We start from the raw sequence: 19,459 nt of genomic DNA, 5'->3' as shown, positions 1-19,459 counted from the left end.
GAACAACAAATTAATCATTTAAGTAAATTAGAAAGATGCTTAAAATTGCATGCTTTATCTGAATCATGAAATAAAAAAAATGGGTTTTATATCCTTTTAAATGATTTAATGTTTGCTTTTTGTATTTATTTTACTACTCTAAAGCGACATTCACAATAGTAAGTAAATGCAACATGCTAAAAAGGGAAGCCATACTTAATTGCCAGACTCACAAAATAATTTGTATGAAATACAGGTGTAGATATAGTAAGAGAAATAACTTTACAAGTTTGTCCACACAGCCTTTAATTTTCCAGTTCTCTCACAACCTCGCACCCTTCCGCTTCTTCCGCCTCCTCCCGCTCCACGCATTACTAGAGCAGAACCTGCAGCTCTCCCCTCCTCCCGGCTTTGCCGTCCTCCCCCTCCCGGAGGGCGCAGGCGCAGCTATCACACTCGGCTGTCCTCGGCATAGCTCGACTATTTCCGCCTCTTTGTTTTAAACTCCTGCCGGATTTTTTTTTCCTTCTCATTTTTATCTGTTCTTTTTTTTAACTGGGGGGACTCAGGGGGAACCTGGGACTCCCCCTCTTTCCCTTCCCCTTTGACCGTGCTTTTTGCAACGGCAGATCCCTCCTTGCTTGGTTTTCCATTTGCTTAGACACACACCAAGGCTCCTGCCCTGTGTGTCTGTACTGTGCCCGGTGGAGAAACCCCCTACAGCAACCAGAAGCGGCTTCATCTCCAGAGACTCCTAACATAGAGGCTGCAGTCTCACAACACCTTACGGATCGCGGCAGCAGGTCAGTGTCTGATTTTACCCTGCAAAGTGAACGGTGTGAGGAAACTGGGGGATCTGGTGCATGGGAAATGGGGTAGGTTTATGTATAGTCTGGAGGACGACTCCACTCTCGCATAGAAATCATTTTCTTTCCTCTTTTATGAATGTCTACACCGGAGCCTTGTTCCTCTTAGAAACTCAGCTGCACTACTGTCCCCTCATGTCTTTCCTCAGTCATATCATCACATCTCATATCTCCATCCTGTGTTCTAGCCCCCTCCCCTTTCTAATTTCTTTGCTTGCATGAGACCCCCTGGCTCTTGGCCTCTAGGTCTTTCTCTCTCCAGTCCATCTGCCCCCACCCCCATTCAGCTCAGGCTGCTGTTTTATCTCTTTTATGTGTGTTTACCCCCTGCCTGTTTGTGTATTTTCCATGTCTGTTTATGTTGTTAGTATAGGTATTTTGTTTTAAACATATTTTCTGAGTTTTCATTAAACATTAACTAATCTGTTCGTGCCATAAACCCTGCTGTTTCACATACTTATTCCATGCCACTTTTAATATTTCTATTCTCCCAAGTTTCTCTGTACAAAATGTCCTATATATTTTATGTTAATTTCTCCAAGGTTACTATTTGCTACATATATTGCCCCCAAATGTATTATTTACAGATAGATCCTATTCTGACCTTTTGCTTTTGTCACTTCATGTGCCCCCCTGCCTTGCTACTAGCTCAGTGAGGGCTTCCCTCCTTGACTGCTAGCTAGTCTGTGCTCCTTCTGTCAGTGTTCTCCTATGTGGTTCTCCCAGTCAGCATGTCTCATGCTCCACTGTCATAGACACCCATTTTCTTGCTGCTTAAACTTCCACCCCTCCTAATTCTCCTAAATGCTGTTTCCCCATTCTCCTGCACCCACAGATGCACAAGTCAGTTTTCTGCCAGTTCATCCTCAGGCTTTTTGCTCCATTGCCAGGGCTCTCCCCTTTCTGTTGTTTACCCATCTTCTGCTAGTCGGTAAGGGCTCTCTCTAACTGTCAAGCCTGTACACTATAAGATTCTTTCTGTAAGTGCTTTCACCTATTCTGTTCCTCTCTGGCCATTGCCTCACTTGAGGTGCATTCTGCTCTTCTCTGTGTTATTATTATATATTTTTTCTTCACAGCACCTCTTATGCCAAGTTTGGTTCCTCTTGTGCAACTTTCATTTAGGATTTCCTCACCCTATCTTGTCTTGCACTCCCACTCACTTTTCTGTCCCTCTGCTGTCAGGGTCCCCTGTCCCTCTGCTGTCCCTCTGTGTTGGGGTCCCCCTCCCTTTACTGTCCCTTTCTGCTAGGGTTCCAACTTAATGTTGGTGCTCTATTAGGTTTGCTTCATCTCGTGCCCCCTCAGAATTTCTCCCCTACCGTCTTTATGAATATCTCCTCATCCCCTACTGTCTCCCAAGGCTGTGTAAAGATTAGCCAGATAATAGCTTGCATTATATATATATATATATATATATATATATATATATATATATATATATATATATATAATGTATTTTAAATTATTAGTTTCCACAAACGGATGGGCACTGCCAGTTATATATGGGTCACTGGACTGTGCAACCAATGGCTGTGTACAATATAACAGCGCTAAATCTGAAGTCTGATCTTTCCACTTCTAACATGAATTGTGAAAAAGCAATCAGAAGATTACAGATAGCCAACAATATGTAACAAATGTGATGTATAAATACAAAATCAATAGATGTTTACAGAACCAATTTAGAATCAGGTGGATAACTATCAGACAAAGTCCCACAGAAGTTCTGCATAAGTAGATTCATCCAAAAATGTTTATTCTATAAAGAATTGGAAAACCCACAATTTTATAGTGCAGTATTGGAAAGGAAAACTATGAAGTATATTTCATTTTTGTAACTACATACAATTAAACACTTTATTGCAACCACTAAGTGTTTAAAGGCCTTTTAACATCATTCCATGGTGCCACTACAGGTTAACTTTCAAAAAAAGCAAAGGAAAATATGTTAAAATGAGCTTTGTATAAGTACAATACAATTTGATGTATGTTAATATCTAGAATTCATATAAGTATAACAATAAATGTTTTGTCTATTCAATTTCATCACTACCAAGTTTTAGTACAGTGGCAAGTTAAACTTACTGATATTTGTGGGGCTGCCCCCCCCCCCAATATTTTGAAGGCTATATCTTTTTTTACTTGTTTCTCATAATTTCTTCAGTTGTTTGTTTTAATTCCTCTTCAATTCTCTATGTGCTGTCTTCTACTTTTGTCCCAGTTGCCATTTTTCCTCTTGTCTTTCCGTTTTTGCCATATCTCATCATTAAATTGACAGTGAAGTTATAGTTAAACTTAAATAAATTGGATAGAGCATACCATTTTAAACAACTTTCCAATTGACTTCTATGATCAATTTTGCTTAGTTCACTTGGTATCATTTGTTACACTGTAAGTCTAGGTGAGCTCAGAAGCTTGTACGTGTCTTTAGCCATCTATCAGCAGTGCTTGCAACTATGTATAACTTTGCTATAAACAATGTTGCAAACATTACTGCCATAGAATGCTACAGACACTCTATGGCAGCAGAGTTTGCAACTATGTATAAAATTGCTATACACATTGTTGCAAACCCTGCTGCCAGATGGCTACAGACATGTGTACGCTTGTAAGTTCACCTAGGGTTACTGGTTAACTGCTTAAAGGCATATGAAACCCACATTTTTTCTTTCATGTTTCAGATAGAGCATGAAATTTTAAGCATCTTTCTCATTTACTCCTATTATCATTTTTCTTCCTTCTTGGTATCTATTTGTAAAAGCAGGAATGTAAGCTTAGGAGCCGGCCCATTTTTGGTTCAGAACCCTGGGTAGCGATTTGGTGGTTACATTTAGCTGCTTTTAAAATTAAGATAACAAGAGAACAAAGAAAAATTGATAATTGGAATAAATTAGAAAGTTGCTTAAAACTGCACGCTCTATCTGAATCACAAAATAATGATTTGGGTTTCATATCCCTTTAACGCCATTAAGATGTTCTATTGCTGTCCTAACCATGCTGGGTTTTATTGCCGTTAGGACGGCATGGAACGTCCTACCTTTTTTGGCCTCATGTACCCTCCTGTTTTTATTCAATGGTAAATTTGACTGGGGGGGTATGCCTAGCATCATAGGCAGTCCCCCATGATACAATCCTGACCTTGAAATCATGTGATAATACAGACGATCACATGATTTCATTTTTCAAGGAAGTGTTTACATCGGAACTTCATTCTGATGTTAAACACTTGCCCCTTGGCATGAAGTAGTTGACAAAGGATACCAAGAGAACTTAGCAATAATAATAGAAGTACATGGGAAACTTGTTTAAAATTGCATTCTCTATCTGAATCATAAACATTTAATTTTGGCTTATTAACACCGCCCTATTAAATCTATTCTTCTTTATTCAGTTACCTGTTCTATTTACCCACACTTTATGGCTCCACAACTGTATCCAAGTACTTATTTTTTCAGTTTACAACTTTTCTTGGTCGGTTCTGCGTTTGATTCTGCTGAAGTTGAAAGATTAAAAGGAAATCTGAGATCTATTCTTTATCCTGAAGTGCAATTTAATGATTAAAATACCATACCTCCACTCTCCTGGGAAAAATATTGCATGAAAAATGTCCTCTTTTTCTTAAAGGATAGTTGTAGAATATTCAGCGTTCATTCACAGTCTTGTCTTCCACTTCCATCTGCACATTAGATTACATGGGGTTTTAAAGATGCATTGCTTATGGGTCAAGCAGAACTCTCAAACATAAAAACATTTAATTTGTTAAAATCTGGTTAATCTACTGTAGTTTTCTTTTAAATTTCTGTGTATGGGAGATGACTATATACAAGAAATAAAGTCTTCTAAGTGTGTGATTGAAGTACAGTATTAGTTGTTGAAACTTTTTTGTGAGAGGTTTTTTTTTTTCTCTTTGAAACCACACATTTTATTCCACAGGCTTAAAGGGGCAGTAAAACCATGGTCTTTTTTATATACAATGGTAAACTATGCATAAAGAAAGAACTTGCAATATATTTTTACTATTTCTTTTGCCCCATTTTGTGCAATTTAGCTCTGAAAGTTGAGCAATTTCTAAATCTCAGAACTTGTAATGCTTCCTGCTGACTTCTCAAGGCTAACCCTTCTACATATGTCTCTAATTTGATTTATCAGATAACAACTGTAAAAACAAAGCATGTTATACGAACTATGACAGTCGGTAGCCTTGTTGTCTGCATATTAATGCCCAAATTGGATCCTCCAAATAAGTATGTATGTATATGCATAGTAAAACAACTTTGCAATATAGTTTTTTTTTTTTTTTTTCTGCCCCCTTTTCTTATTATTCATTTACTTCTAAGAACTGGAAGAGCACAAGCATAACACTGTTACATACCTGTCTCTAATTGGCTTCAGCAGAAATATGATTACAAACAGCATAAAAATGTAAATGTTGCTAATCAAATGATCATGGCTAGTTGTGTCTACTCCAGGAACAAGTCTTGATTGGTTTCTTCAAATAAGGCAAGTGGAGGTAGAGTTTGTCAATTGGGGAGAAAACTGTTGCAGCAAACAAGGTGTTAATCCACTTAAAATATTTCCAGCAGTTTCCCTCTTGAAAAGGAACACTGTCAACCTAATAAAGTATGGCCCAGTATATATAATGTCAGTGTAATATTGTATTGTTTGTATATCTTTTGGCCCAGTATATATAATTTCAGTGTAATATTGAATTGTTTGTATATATTTTATAGTCCAGTATATATAATTTCAGTGTAATATTGAATTGTTTGTATATATTTTATAGTCCAGTATATATAATTTCAGTGTAATATTAGATTGTTTGTATATCTTTTGGCCCAGTATATATATAATTTCAGTGTAATATTAGATTGTTTGTATATATTTTATAGTCCAGTATATATAATTTCAGTGTAATATTAGATTGTTTGTATATATTTTATAGTCCAGTATATATAATTTCAGTGTAATATTGAATTGTTTGTATATATTTTATAGTCCAGTATATATAATTTCAGTGTATTATTGAATTGTTTGTATATCTTTTGGCCCAGTATATATAATTTCAGTGTAATATTGAATTGTTTGTATATATTTTATAGTCCAGTATATATAATTTCAGTGTAATATTGGAATGTTTGTATATATTTTATAGTCCAGTATATATAATTTCAGTGTAATATTGGATTGTTTATCTTATGTAAATTATTTTGATGTAAATTGATTCATGTTGTTTTATATGAATGATCTGTTAACGTTTGGCTGTTATATTGGAGTATTTTGTTACTTGTGGAGTTGCTGCATTTTAATTTGTTTCAAGCATATATAACAGTGATACTTTTCATATAATAGTATCTGACAAGTAAAACTGCCTTATTTAAACATTAAGAAAGACATGTAATGGCACCTTAAGTGGAACAAACCTAATGAAGATCAAAAAAAAAATTGTGTTTCCAATCTTTTTCATAATTGTATTGTAATTTATAAAAACACTGTGAATTACTCACTAAAGTATCCAATGATTCAGTTCTTAATAAATATATATATATATATATATATATATATATAAAAAACACACTAAAAAAGCTGTTTGCTGGTAATTGAGGGAATCTGTTTTGTTTCTTTGTAATGTTACAGTCTATTAAATGATTATGACACTGTGAGCAATTTGTAGTATATTCACAATATACCTTTAAAAAAACAGCTATTTTCTCAGTTAAAGTGTGGTATTCATGGGATGTTTTATGGACTACGGACATCTGTGTATACCTATGCAGGGGTGGTGAGGCGAACCGCTGCTATTGTTGCCTGTGATCATTTACCGGTGTAGAGTTTGTGACTGAGCTGCAAGCGGCATCTTTATCGATCCCACGTCTGTTTTTATGTCCTTTTGTATTTTAATAAATTGTTTTAATTTACCCTGAAGTTCCAGAGTATCTTTGGGAGCCGAGGGGCTTTATACCTACCAGCCTGAATATCTGAGCTAGATTTTAGCTCTCCAAAGTGTGAGTACTTGTCCACTTATGATTATATATTGCTATATATACAGACTTCACTATTGTATGTTTTCTCTCTTCTTTGGGAGGTCCTTGGATTCAATTACCATCAAGTGCTGACATCTTCTGCTAACGAATATTTGCTCCTGTGTGGACTATAACTGAAACTTTGAATTTGTTACCATATTCTTTCATGTTAGAGTGATGAACACTTATTGTTTGTTTTTGGTATTCTTAGCTAGCTGCATTATGTAACCTTGGAAACATTCACAAGTTAAAATATTGAACACATTTATAGTGGCATTTGGAAATTGTACCAAAATTGTTAGGGATATATATATATATATATATATATATATATATATATATATATATATATATATATATATATATATATACACACACACATATCAATACAGGTGCACTCACTGTTACTTTAGACATCCGCCGGGGTGCTGCGTGGAAAACATACAGTGATAACATTCAACCCCAAAACAAAGGAAGAAAGAACGCTTTACTCTCCGGTCTCTTCAAAAAAGCTTTAATCCATCATCTTCAGAACATCAATTAAACATTCCCAAACGTTTCGATACCTGTTGGTATCTTTTTCAATGGGTGTTTTTCAAAGTATCCTTATCCCAAGAAAGCTCCTAATCTACCCCATACACCGCTCACCTATAAATACCCGTATGTGCTTGTGTCACTTCCGGTGTATCGGAAGCCGCCCCCGCATGCGCATGTCCAGCCAAACATTGTCCGCATGGCTAATTACCATAGTTCCGCCTACGTGATGACGCTTATATACATGTCACACACAACACTACTTGGCAACGCGCATATCGGGTAGCGGTAGTTCCGATAACATCGGATTAACTTTTACAAACCGCTATCTACAATTAAAATCAAATTGTTCCCTTAACCAAAACTTTAAGTATTTATTAATAAAAAGTGTTGAAACAACACTATTTGAGATCCCTAATGGATCGTATACACTGTTGACCATATATCTGACATATTAATCATAATTATCATTAGGGGCACACTGCAATATTGCAGATCACCTCAATTTCAATAAAACATACTCACAATTGGTAGGTCCAACCCAGACATCTGCAAAAAATGGTGCTCAATATTGAATAAATGCTCATACGACCTCATTTTATTAGTGATTGAGGAGTCTAATAGGTTGTTAAATCTAATTAGAGTAGAGATTAATGACGTCAAACAGATGAGCTACCAGGTTTTAACTGGGGATACGGGGAAGACTGGGTTAAAAAACTACAGGGACAGGTGAACAAGTACAGGAATGATTTATTATCATTCAAAAACAACAAACTAACCACTGTAGAGACAGACTACAGGGAAAGAAGGGTCTATAGATGGCTCTATGGGAAGGAGGATAATAGACCTCAGTATAGACGTAGGAGACGTTTTAACAACAAAAACATTGCTGATACTGTGGATAGTAGTGGGGGTGATTCATCAGAGGTGGACATTGAGGAAGTGAGTACCAATGAGAATACTGGACACCCTTTAGGCGGGGTAAGTACCAGATCCTCCAAAAAACCTCCACTCCCAGGTAAACAAAGCGATCTAGACCACACACGAGGAGGGGAGGATATAAAGAAAAAAACAACAAAGAAGAGGTAGATATTATCTATAATCTAAGTGATAGACCTCTGAGTTTGGATGAAAAGAGTCTGCTGAATAAGGGTCTGTTTTTTGTCCCCACATCAACATTGGACAAATTTCAAATGAATGTAGAGGTCTATAAATTACAAAGACAACTTAAAATTAAAGACTTCTTTAAAAATAGTGAACAGACCATATCCAGCAGATTTAAGACCCAGAGTAAGTTTGACCCGATTAACCTTAACCCTTCTATTCGCAGTTTTTCTCGCATGATTAGTGAGACATGTGAACAAGCCAGAGTGGAAAATGTATTTCTTAATCTTTCAAAGGGTGAAAAACTGGCACTCACAAATTTAAAGAATGATCACACAATCATTATTCATGCGGCTGACAAGGGGGGTTCAATCGTTGTTCAAAATTACTCTGACTATAGGGAGGAGGCCTATAGACAACTGTCTGACAGTAGTGTCTACTGCAAACTCAGAGGGAATCCTATGAACTCGTTCAAGAGAGAACTGGACCACATATTGAAATGTGGTTTGGAAGCAGGTATGATCAATGAAAATGAATTTGAATTTATGACTACACCATTTCCGGTTACTCCGGTGTTATATCTTTTGCCTAAAATACAGTAAATTCTCTACTTCATTATACTCCAAACCCACTGACAAAAATTCCTTACTGCTGTCTTCAAGTTATCACCCGGAACATCAGAAAAAGAGTCCAGGAGGAAGAAATGATTACTAAGTTGGAACAGCGGGGATACAGTAAGAAGTTGATCAAACAGGTGCATACCAAATGACATTGCTACAGCCACGAGGAGTCGTGAAGAGTGTGGAAAACAAAGGTGATAATATTATCTTTGTAACAACTTTCAACCCCATATCTAAGGTTCTGGCAGAGTCAGTCAGAAAGAACTGGGAGATTGTGAACACGGATAAGATGCTACCATTCTCACGTATGTCTGCTCCACGGATGGTTTATAAAAGAGCACCTAATTTGAAAGACATCTTGGTCCACAATGACCCTATAAAGTGTTATGAAAAAGGTACGTGGTTGGATGCCAAGAGAAAATTAGGATGCTACAGATGTGGGGACTGCACTACGTGCAACAGTATGCTGACCGGGATGTTTTTTCACCACTCTCACACTGGGAGAAAGTATAAGATTCTACATAGATTGTCATGTATGAGCACTTACGTGGTCTATATACTGATGTGTCCATGTTCCTTGATGTATGTAGGTAAAACCTCCACCACTTTCCGTGAGAGGATGGCCAATCATCGCCATGCCATTAGGCTGGCGATAGATAAGAAGGTATCGAACCAACCTGTTGCTCGGCATTTCCTCCAGGCGGGACATACATCTGCAAGCCTGAGGACAATGTTAATAGACCACGTTCCTGGTGACAGGAACACTAAACTCCTTCAGGTAGAAACCTCTTGGATTTATCGTCTGGATACGGTGGCCCCGAAGGGGTTAAATGTTCAGCTGGACTTTAATGTCTTTCTTTAAAGGGATGTCTATGATTGTTCGATCTAGGTCGTCTCTGTTTTAAAGGATGGACGTGTCCTTCAATGATGTGTATATTAGATGGGACGAATATTCTCTAAAAGGGTAGTACTCCATGATACAGTGTATTGCTGCGGCCTGATAAAGATTTCTGACATACTCCAATAGACATGAATATGATACCAGTACAATTAGCGTTTGACATTATGATATAATTTGTCTTAATTTATCTATTTATTTTCATAGTGTTGGTACATATCTGTGTCGTGCTGGTTATTGAAATTGAGGTGATCTGCAATATTACAGTGCGCCCCTAATGATAATTATGATTAATATGTCAGATATATGGTCAATAGTGTATACGATCCATTAGGGATCTCAAGTAGTGTTGTTTAAACACTTTTTATTAATAAATACTTAAAGTTTTGGTTAAGGGAACAATTTGATTTTAATTGTAGATAGCTGTTTGTAAAAGTTAGTCCGATGTTATCGGAACTACCGCTACCCGATATGCGCGTTGCCAAGGAGTGTGTGACATGTATATAAGCGTCATCACGTAGGCTGAACTATGGTAATTAGCCATGAAGCCAATGTTTGGCTGGACATGCGCATGCGGGGGCGGCTTCCGATACACCGGAAGTGACACAAGCACATACGGGTATTTATAGGTGAGCGGTGTATGGGGTAGATTAGGAGCTTTCTTGGGATAAGGATACTTTGAAAAACACCCATTGAAAAAGATACCAACAGGTATCGAAATGTTTGGGAATGTTTAATTGATGTTCTGAAGATGATGGATTAAAGCTTTTTTGAAGAGACCGGAGAGTGAAGCGTTCTTTCTTCCTTTTGTTTTGGGATTATATATATATATATATATATGTGTGTGTGTTTTTGGCTGAACACAATAAATTAATAAAAACATTTAGTGGTAGTGGAATGGCACAAAGTTAATAAGTCGCCTCTTCAAGTTGTCTGCAGGTTCAGATTTGTAGAAAACAGCCCCTGATGGGAGGTGACAATGCATTAGCACCAGGTTTTTCCAGGAAGATAGATGATTGACACTGTGGGGACAAAGAGACTATGGTGATGTACTGGGCAGATAATGACTGCAGAGATAGAAGAGAAGCATTAGCTGACCTATCTAAGAATGAGCAATTCCTCCATATATTATATGATCCTCAGCATCCTGGGAAATGTAGTTTTCTTAGGTGTGGCCTAGAAGAGATTTGTTAAACTGCCCACTGCTGACTATATGGTTATACTGAGGGGCAGTGCGTCTTTAGCCTAAGACTAACAAACCCAGGCTTAAAGGGCCACTAAACCCAAAATCTTTCTTTCATGATACAGATAGAGAATAGAAATTTAAACAACATTACAATTTACTTCCATAATTTATTTTGCTTCATTTTTTAAATATCCTTATTTGAAGAAAAAGCAATGCACATGGTGAGCCAATCACATGATGCTTCTATGTGCAGCAACCAATCAGCAGCTAGTGAGCATATCTAGATATGCTTTTCATCAAAGAATATCAAGAGAATAAAACAAATTCGATAATATAAGTAAATTAGAAAGATGTGTAACATTGCATTCTCTTTCTAAATAATAAAAGAAAAAAATGTGGGTGGCATGTCCCTTTTAACTGCCCAACTGTATAGCCAGCTGGCAGAGGAAAGGACAGACACAGTCCAACTTAGTTGCACATCAGTCTTTCCTTTATTAAGCATCTGTACATGGCTACAATCACCATAGAATACAATTTAAAAGGGAACTGCTTACAAAATTGAAGATGATGGCGTTGCCACTGATGAGTGACTGTACTGTTGAACTGCTTAGGGTGAGCCAAAGGACCATTTCTGAGTCACCATGGGTTGGTGCATGGTTGCATTTTTCCAGAATAACTAGAGGAATAAAAGCTAACATTACTCTGAAGAAGATGTAGATTTGATTTAAAAAGCTGAAGCTGTTTTCAATAACTGGACTCCTTTTTATTTTGTAATAAGTAATATAGATGCATGCATTTTGAAATAAATTGGTCAATTAGTTGGTCTAATATTTTAGAACTTCTAAGGTTGTTTTATTATTGGCTGTAAAAATCAATGGTATGTGGACAATGACCGAAACAGAACTTGTTGTTCAGGTTTATTGGCTGATGAAATCTTTGTCAGATTGATAAGTAAAGATAAGGTGATTAGACTTTGGCATTATTCAAGCAGATCTCTTACAGAGAGATGTAAGAATGTTAAAGGGACAGTAAACACCAATTTTCATATAACTGCATTTAATAGACACTACTATAAAGAAGAATATGCACAGATACTGATCTAAAAATCCACTATAAACCCCTTTAAAAACTTACTTAGAAGCTCCCAGTTTAGCACTGTTGACGAGGATAGGCTGGGACACCCAGTAAAAGCAACTGAGAAAGCAGGAAGTGCAGACCCCTCCTCTCTTGCTTACAAAACAACCTATTACACTAATAGGAGCAAGCAGGGATCTGTAGACTTCAGTTTACATCTGATACTTTGGGGCATGGTTAGGAGTCTGAAAATCAGCACAGTGTTTCTAAACAAAATAAGCAAAACTATACATTGAAAAATAAACACTCCCAGATGGGCTATATAAATGGATCACCTACAAAACATATATTTCTCCAACATAGGTGTGTCCGGTCCACGGCGTCATCCTTACTTGTGGGATATTCTCTTCCCCAACAGGAAATGGCAAAGAGCCCAGCAAAGCTGGTCACATGATCCCTCCTAGGCTCCGCCTACCCCAGTCATTCTCTTTGCCGTTGTACAGGCAACATCTCCACGGAGATGGCTTAGAGTTTTTTAGTGTTTAACTGTAGTTTTTATTATTCAATCAAGAGTTTGTTATTTTAAAATAGTGCTGGTATGTACTATTTACTCAGAAACAGAAAAGAGATGAAGATTTCTGTTTGTATGAGGAAAATGATTTTAGCAACCGTTACTAAAATCCATGGCTGTTCCACACAGGACTGTTGAGAGGAATTAACTTCAGTTGGGGGAACAGTGAGCAGTCTCTTGCTGCTTGAGGTATGACACATTCTAACAAGACGATGTAATGCTGGAAGCTGTCATTTTCCCTATGGGATCCGGTAAGCCATGTTTATTAAGATTGTAAATAAGGGCTTCACAAGGGCTTATTAAGACTGTAGACTTTTTCTGGGCTAAATCGATTCATTTATTAACACATATTTAGCCTTGAGGAATCATTTATTCTGGGTATTTTGATAAGATTATATCGGCAGGCACTTTTTTAGACACCTTTCTCTTTAGGGGCTTTCCCAAATCATAGGCAGAGCCTCATTTTCGCGCCGGTGTTGCGCACTTGTTTTTGAGAGGCATGACATGCAGTCGCATGTGTGAGGAGCTCTGATACATAGAAAAGACTTTCTGAAGGCGTCATTTGGTATCGTATTCCCCTTTGGGCTTGGTTGGGTCTCAGCAAAGCAGATACCAGGGACTGTAAAGGGGTTAAAGTTAAAAACGGCTCCGGTTCCGTTATTTTAAGGGTTAAAGCTTCCAAATTTGGTGTGCAATACTTTTAAGGCTTTAAGACACTGTGGTGAAATTTTGGTGAATTTTGAACAATTCCTTCATATTTTTTCGCAATTGCAGTAATAAAGTGTGTTCAGTTTAAAATTTAAAGTGACAGTAACGGTTTTATTTTAAAACGTTTTTTGTACTTTGTTATCAAGTTTATGCCTGTTTAACATGTCTGAACTACCAGATAGACTGTGTTCTGAATGTGGGGAAGCCAGAGTTCCTTCTCATTTAAATAAATGTGATTTATGTGACAATGACAATGATGCCCAAGATGATTCCTCAAGTGAGGGGAGTAAGCATGGTACTGCATCATTCCCTCCTTCGTCTACACGAGTCTTGCCCACTCAGGAGGCCCCTAGTACATCTAGCGCGCCAATACTCCTTACTATGCAACAATTAACGGCTGTAATGGATAATTCTGTCAAAAACATTTTAGCCAAAATGCACACTTATCAGCGTAAGCGCGACTGCTCTGTTTTAGATACTGAAGAGCATGACGACGCTGATAATAATGGTTCTGAAGGGCCCCTAAACCAGTCTGATGGGGCCAGGGAGGTTTTGTCTGAGGGAGAAATTACTGATTCAGGGAACATTTCTCAACAAGCTGAACCTGATGTGATTACGTTTAAATTTAAGTTGGAACATCTCCGCATTCTGCTTAAGGAGGTATTATCCACTCTGGATGATTGTGACAAGTTGGTCATCCCAGAGAAACTATGTAAAATGGACAAGTTCCTAGAGGTCCCGGGGCTCCCAGAAGCTTTTCCTATACCCAAGCGGGTGGCGAACCAAGACAGCATGAAATGTTGGCCCCCGATCCGGGACCGGATCTGGTGGGGGGCAGACTCTCTCTCTTCGCTCGGGCTTGGGCAAGAGATGTTCTGGATCCTTGGGCGCTAGAAATAGTCTCCCAAGGTTATCTTCTGGAATTCAAGGGGCTTCCCCCAAGGGGGAGGTTCCACAGGTCTCAGTTGTCTTCAGACCACATAAAAAGACAGGCATTCTTACGTTGTGTAGAAGACCTGTTAAAAATGGGAGTGATTCATCCTGTTCCATTAGGAGAACAAGGGATGGGGTTCTACTCCAATCTGTTCATAGTTCCCAAAAAAGAAGGAACGTTCAGACCAATCTTAGATCTCAAGATCTTAAACAAGTTTCTCAAGGTTCCATCGTTCAAAATGGAAACCATTCGAACAATTCTTCCTTCCATCCAGGAAGGTCAATTCATGACCACGGTGGATTTAAAGGATGCGTATCTACATATTCCTATCCACAAGGAACATCATCGGTTCCTAAGGTTCGCATTCCTGGACAAGCATTACCAGTTCGTGGCGCTTCCTTTCGGATTAGCCACTGCTCCAAGGATTTTCACAAAGGTACTAGGGTCCCTTCTAGCTGTGCTAAGACCAAGGGGCATTGCTGTAGTACCTTACTTGGACGACATTCTGATTCAAGCGTCGTCCCTTCCTCAAGCAAAGGCTCACACGGACATTGTCCTGGCCTTTCTCAGATCTCACGGATGGAAAGTGAACGTGGAAAAGAGTTCTCTATCTCCGTCAACAAGGGTTCCCTTCTTGGGGACAATAATAGACTCCTTAGAAATGAGGATTTTTCTGACAGAGGCCAGAAAAACAAAACTTCTAGACTCTTGTCGGATACTTCATTCCGTTCCTCTTCCTTCCATAGCAGTGCATGGAAGTGATAGGTTTGATGGTAGCGGCAATGGACATAGTTCCTTTTGCGCGCATTCATCTAAGACCATTACAACTGTGCATGCTCAGTCAGTGGAATGGGGACTATACAAACTTGTCTCCGAGGATACAAGTAAATCAGAGGACCAGAGACTCACTCCGTTGGTGGCTGTCCCTGGACAACCTGTCACAAGGGATGACCTTCCGCAGACCAGAGTGGGTCATTGTCACGACCGACGCCAGTCTGATGGGCTGGGGCGCGGTCTGGGGATCCCTGAAGGCTCAGGGTCTTTGGTCTCGGGAAGAATCTCTTCTACCGATAAATATTCTGGAACTGAGAGCGATATTCAATGCTCTCAAGGCTTGGCCTCAGCTAGCGAGGGCCAAGTTCATACGGTTTCAATCAGACAACATGACAACTGTTGCGTACATCAACCATCAGGGGGGAACAAGGAGTTCCCTGGCGATGGAAGAAGTGACCAAAATCATTCTATGGGCGGAGTCTCACTCCTGCCACCTGTCTGCTATCCACATCCCAGGAGTGGAAAATTGGGAAGCGGATTTTCTGAGTCGTCAGACATTGCATCCGGGGGAGTGGGAACTCCATCCGGAAATCTTTGCCCAAGTCACTCAACTGTGGGGCATTCCAGACATGGATCTGATGGCCTCTCGTCAGAACTTCAAAGTTCCTCGCTACGGGTCCAGATCCAGGGATCCCAAGGCGGCTCTAGTGGATGCACTAGTAGCACCTTGGACCTTCAAACTAGCTTATGTATTCCCGCCGTTTCCTCTCATCCCCAGGCTGGTAGCCAGGATCAATCAGGAAAGGGCGTCGGTGATCTTGATAGCTCCTGCGTGGCCACGCAGGACTTGGTATGCAGATCTGGTGAATATGTCATCGGCTCCACCATGGAAGCTACCTTTGAGACGAGACCTTCTTGTTCAAGGTCCGTTCGAACATCCGAATCTGGTCTCACTCCAGCTGACTGCTTGGAGATTGAACGCTTGATCTTATCGAAGCGAGGGTTCTCAGATTCTGTTATCGATACTCTTGTTCAGGCCAGAAAGCCTGTAACTAGAAAGATTTACCACAACATTTGGAAAAAATATATCTGTTGGTGTGAATCTAAAGGATTCCCTTGGGACAAGGTTAAGATTCCTAAGATTCTATCCTTCCTTCAAGAAGGATTGGAAAAAGGATTATCTGCAAGTTCCCTGAAGGGACAGATTTCTGCCTTGTCTGTGTTACTTCACAAAAAGCTGGCAGCTGTGCCAGATGTTCAAGCCTTTGTTCAGGCTCTGGTTAGAATCAAGCCTGTTTACAAACCTTTGACTCCTCCTTGGAGTCTCAACTTAGTTCTTTCAGTTCTTCAGGGGGTTCCGTTTGAACCCTTACATTCCGTTGATATTAAGTTATTATCTTGGAAAGTTTTGTTTTTGGTTGCAATTTCTTCTGCTAGAAGAGTTTCAGAATTATCTGCTCTGCAGTGTTCTCCTCCTTATCTGGTGTTCCATGCAGATAAGGTGGTTTTACGTACTAAACCTGGTTTTCTTCCAAAAGTTGTTTCTAACAAAAACATTAACCAGGAGATTATCGTACCTTCTCTGTGTCCGAAACCAGTTTCGAAGAAGGAACGTTTGTTGCACAATTTGGATGTTGTTCGCGCTCTAAAATTCTATTTAGATGCTACAAAGGATTTTAGACAAACATCTTCCTTGTTTGTTGTTTATTCCGGTAAAAGGAGAGGTCAAAAAGCAACTTCTACCTCTCTCTCTTTTTGGATTAAAAGCATCATCAGATTGGCTTACGAGACTGCCGGACGGCAGCCTCCCGAAAGAATCACAGCTCATTCCACTAGGGCTGTGGCTTCCACATGGGCCTTCAAGAACGAGGCTTCTGTTGATCAGATATGTAGGGCAGCGACTTGGTCTTCACTGCACACTTTTACCAAATTTTACAAGTTTGATACTTTTGCTTCTTCTGAGGCTATTTTTGGGAGAAAGGTTTTGCAAGCCGTGGTGTCTTCCATCTAGGTGACCTGATTTGCTCCCTCCCATCATCCGTGTCCTAAAGCTTTGGTATTGGTTCCCACAAGTAAGGATGACGCCGTGGACCGGACACACCTATGTTGGAGAAAACAGAATTTATGTTTACCTGATAAATTACTTTCTCCAACGGTGTGTCCGGTCCACGGCCCGCCCTGGTTTTTTAATCAGGTCTGATAATTTATTTTCTTTAACTACAGTCACCACGGTATCATATGGTTTCTCCTATGCAAATATTCCTACTTAACGTCGGTCGAATGACTGGGGTAGGCGGAGCCTAGGAGGGATCATGTGACCAGCTTTGCTGGGCTCTTTGCCATTTCCTGTTGGGGAAGAGAATATCCCACAAGTAAGGATGACGCCGTGGACCGGACACACCGTTGGAGAAAGTAATTTATCAGGTAAACATAAATTCTGTTATTCCCAGCCCTATAATTCAGTCATTTTTTTCCCTTTGGGACAACATTATTATATAATTTGAAGTTTGTGTCACTACTAAATTACTTTTATATGATTTACCTTAAAGTGACATGGAGAGCCAGAAATATTTATTTAATGATTCATACAGAACATAGAATATTAACCCACTTTCCAATTTACTTCTATGATCCAATTTGCTTCATTCTCTTATCCTTTATTGAAGGGGCAACAATGTACTACTTGCAGCTAGCTGAACAAGTCTGGGGAGCCAATGACAAGAAAGCATATATGTGCACCACCAATCGCCATCTAGCTATCAGTAATGCAGTACTGCTCTTGAACCAATTTATGTATGTTTTTCAACAGAGGACACCAAGAATAGGAAGCAAATTAGTTAATAAAAGTAAATTGGAAAGGTGTTTAAAATGAATGTATGTATGATGCACGGTTTGACAAATTCTGTGGTCCCATAGTTCCTTTATTTTTGCCTGTGACCTCACTTTGTATTTCACACACACATATATATATATATATATATATTTTCCTTCTATGGCTTCTAAAATATTTATCTAAGCAGAAGCTGGGATCTTGTCACTCTCAGCCTTATATCAGTGTAACACTGTAGGATTTCCTGACAGCCTTCTGAGAATCATAGACAAGAAAAAAAAAATTACAATCATATTGCTGTTTAGTCAAAGGGCCATTATATCAGCGCTGCGGAATCTGTTGGTGCTCTACAAATACCTGATGATTATGATAATAATAGTGAAAAATAAATTTATGCTGTCATTTCTTCATTTTTTTAATTAGAGCATGAATTATTTCTCTATAATGGTCATTTTAAATAGGTAAAGTCAGATTTTTTACATTTCAGTATTCTAGAATATTTTCTGGTATTCTAGAATTAATATGATCTATAGCAGGGGTCAGCAACCTTGGCCCCCAGATGTTTTGGAACTACATTTCCCATGATGCTCAGTCAGTCTAAAGAGTGTCTCAGCATCATGGGAAATGTAGATCCAAAACATCTGGGGGCTCAAGGTTGCTTTAGGATATAAAACATACCTGAATAATAGCTAAAAAGCTATTACAGCATTTCAAATATAGGTTATGGTTAGACAGTAGCAAGACAGCATTAGCAGAACAGTAGGTACACACTTTGAGGATGTAATATAAAATGTTTATGTATTACTAAAAACTTTGATATACACCATCATCATTTATTTTGCCCCTTTTGTGTTTACTGTAGCTTTTAAAGGGGCATACAAGTGGAATTTAAAAGGCAAGTTTTTTTTTTTTCTCTCAATATACTTTTTTTTTTATATGTACATATATAAAAGTTTTTTTTTCTGCAGTTTTTCTTTTATCCGACCAAATAAACCTAAATGGAACTCTTTCTGCTACATTTACTGCTCCAACAGTACATTATGGTAATTTTGACTGAATATAAGAGGAATTTGACACAGGAAAATAAGATAAATGAATGGGGATTAGGGTTGACAGCTGTCTAGTATTGAACTGGACAGCCCAGTAAAATCAATAGAAAAAAATGACCTCTTAACTTTCCTGAGTATTAGGTCCCTTGAGCTGTGGCTAAAGTTTTCAAGGCCACTTTTGCCACAATCTTTTATATTTACTCACCAGCATGAAGTGAGACGTTTTGTTTTCTGCATTATTACACGTGCACAGTGTCACCTGTATCTGGCAGTGGCCATATTTGTAAAGGGCTACAACTTCAGCAATAT

The 19,459-nt window shown here is 38.6% G+C and overlaps 1 protein-coding gene across 1 annotated transcript in view; it reads left to right on the top strand.

Moving 5' to 3' along the window:
- Positions 1–438: 438 nt before the first annotated feature.
- Positions 439–19,459, top strand: part of PCGF3 (polycomb group ring finger 3) — a 299,567-nt gene continuing 280,546 nt past the window's right edge. Inside the window, exon 1 of the mRNA XM_053702738.1 lies at positions 439–782. The gene's annotated coding sequence lies outside the window, so the exon portion shown is untranslated. The remainder of the gene's footprint in view (positions 783–19,459) is intronic.

The sequence above is a fragment of the Bombina bombina genome, chromosome 2, assembly GCF_027579735.1.
Source record: "Bombina bombina isolate aBomBom1 chromosome 2, aBomBom1.pri, whole genome shotgun sequence".
NCBI classification, from domain to species: Eukaryota; Metazoa; Chordata; class Amphibia; order Anura; family Bombinatoridae; genus Bombina; species Bombina bombina.
Note: the sequence above shows the minus strand (reverse complement) of the source record. Positions and strands in the feature narration are given on the sequence as shown.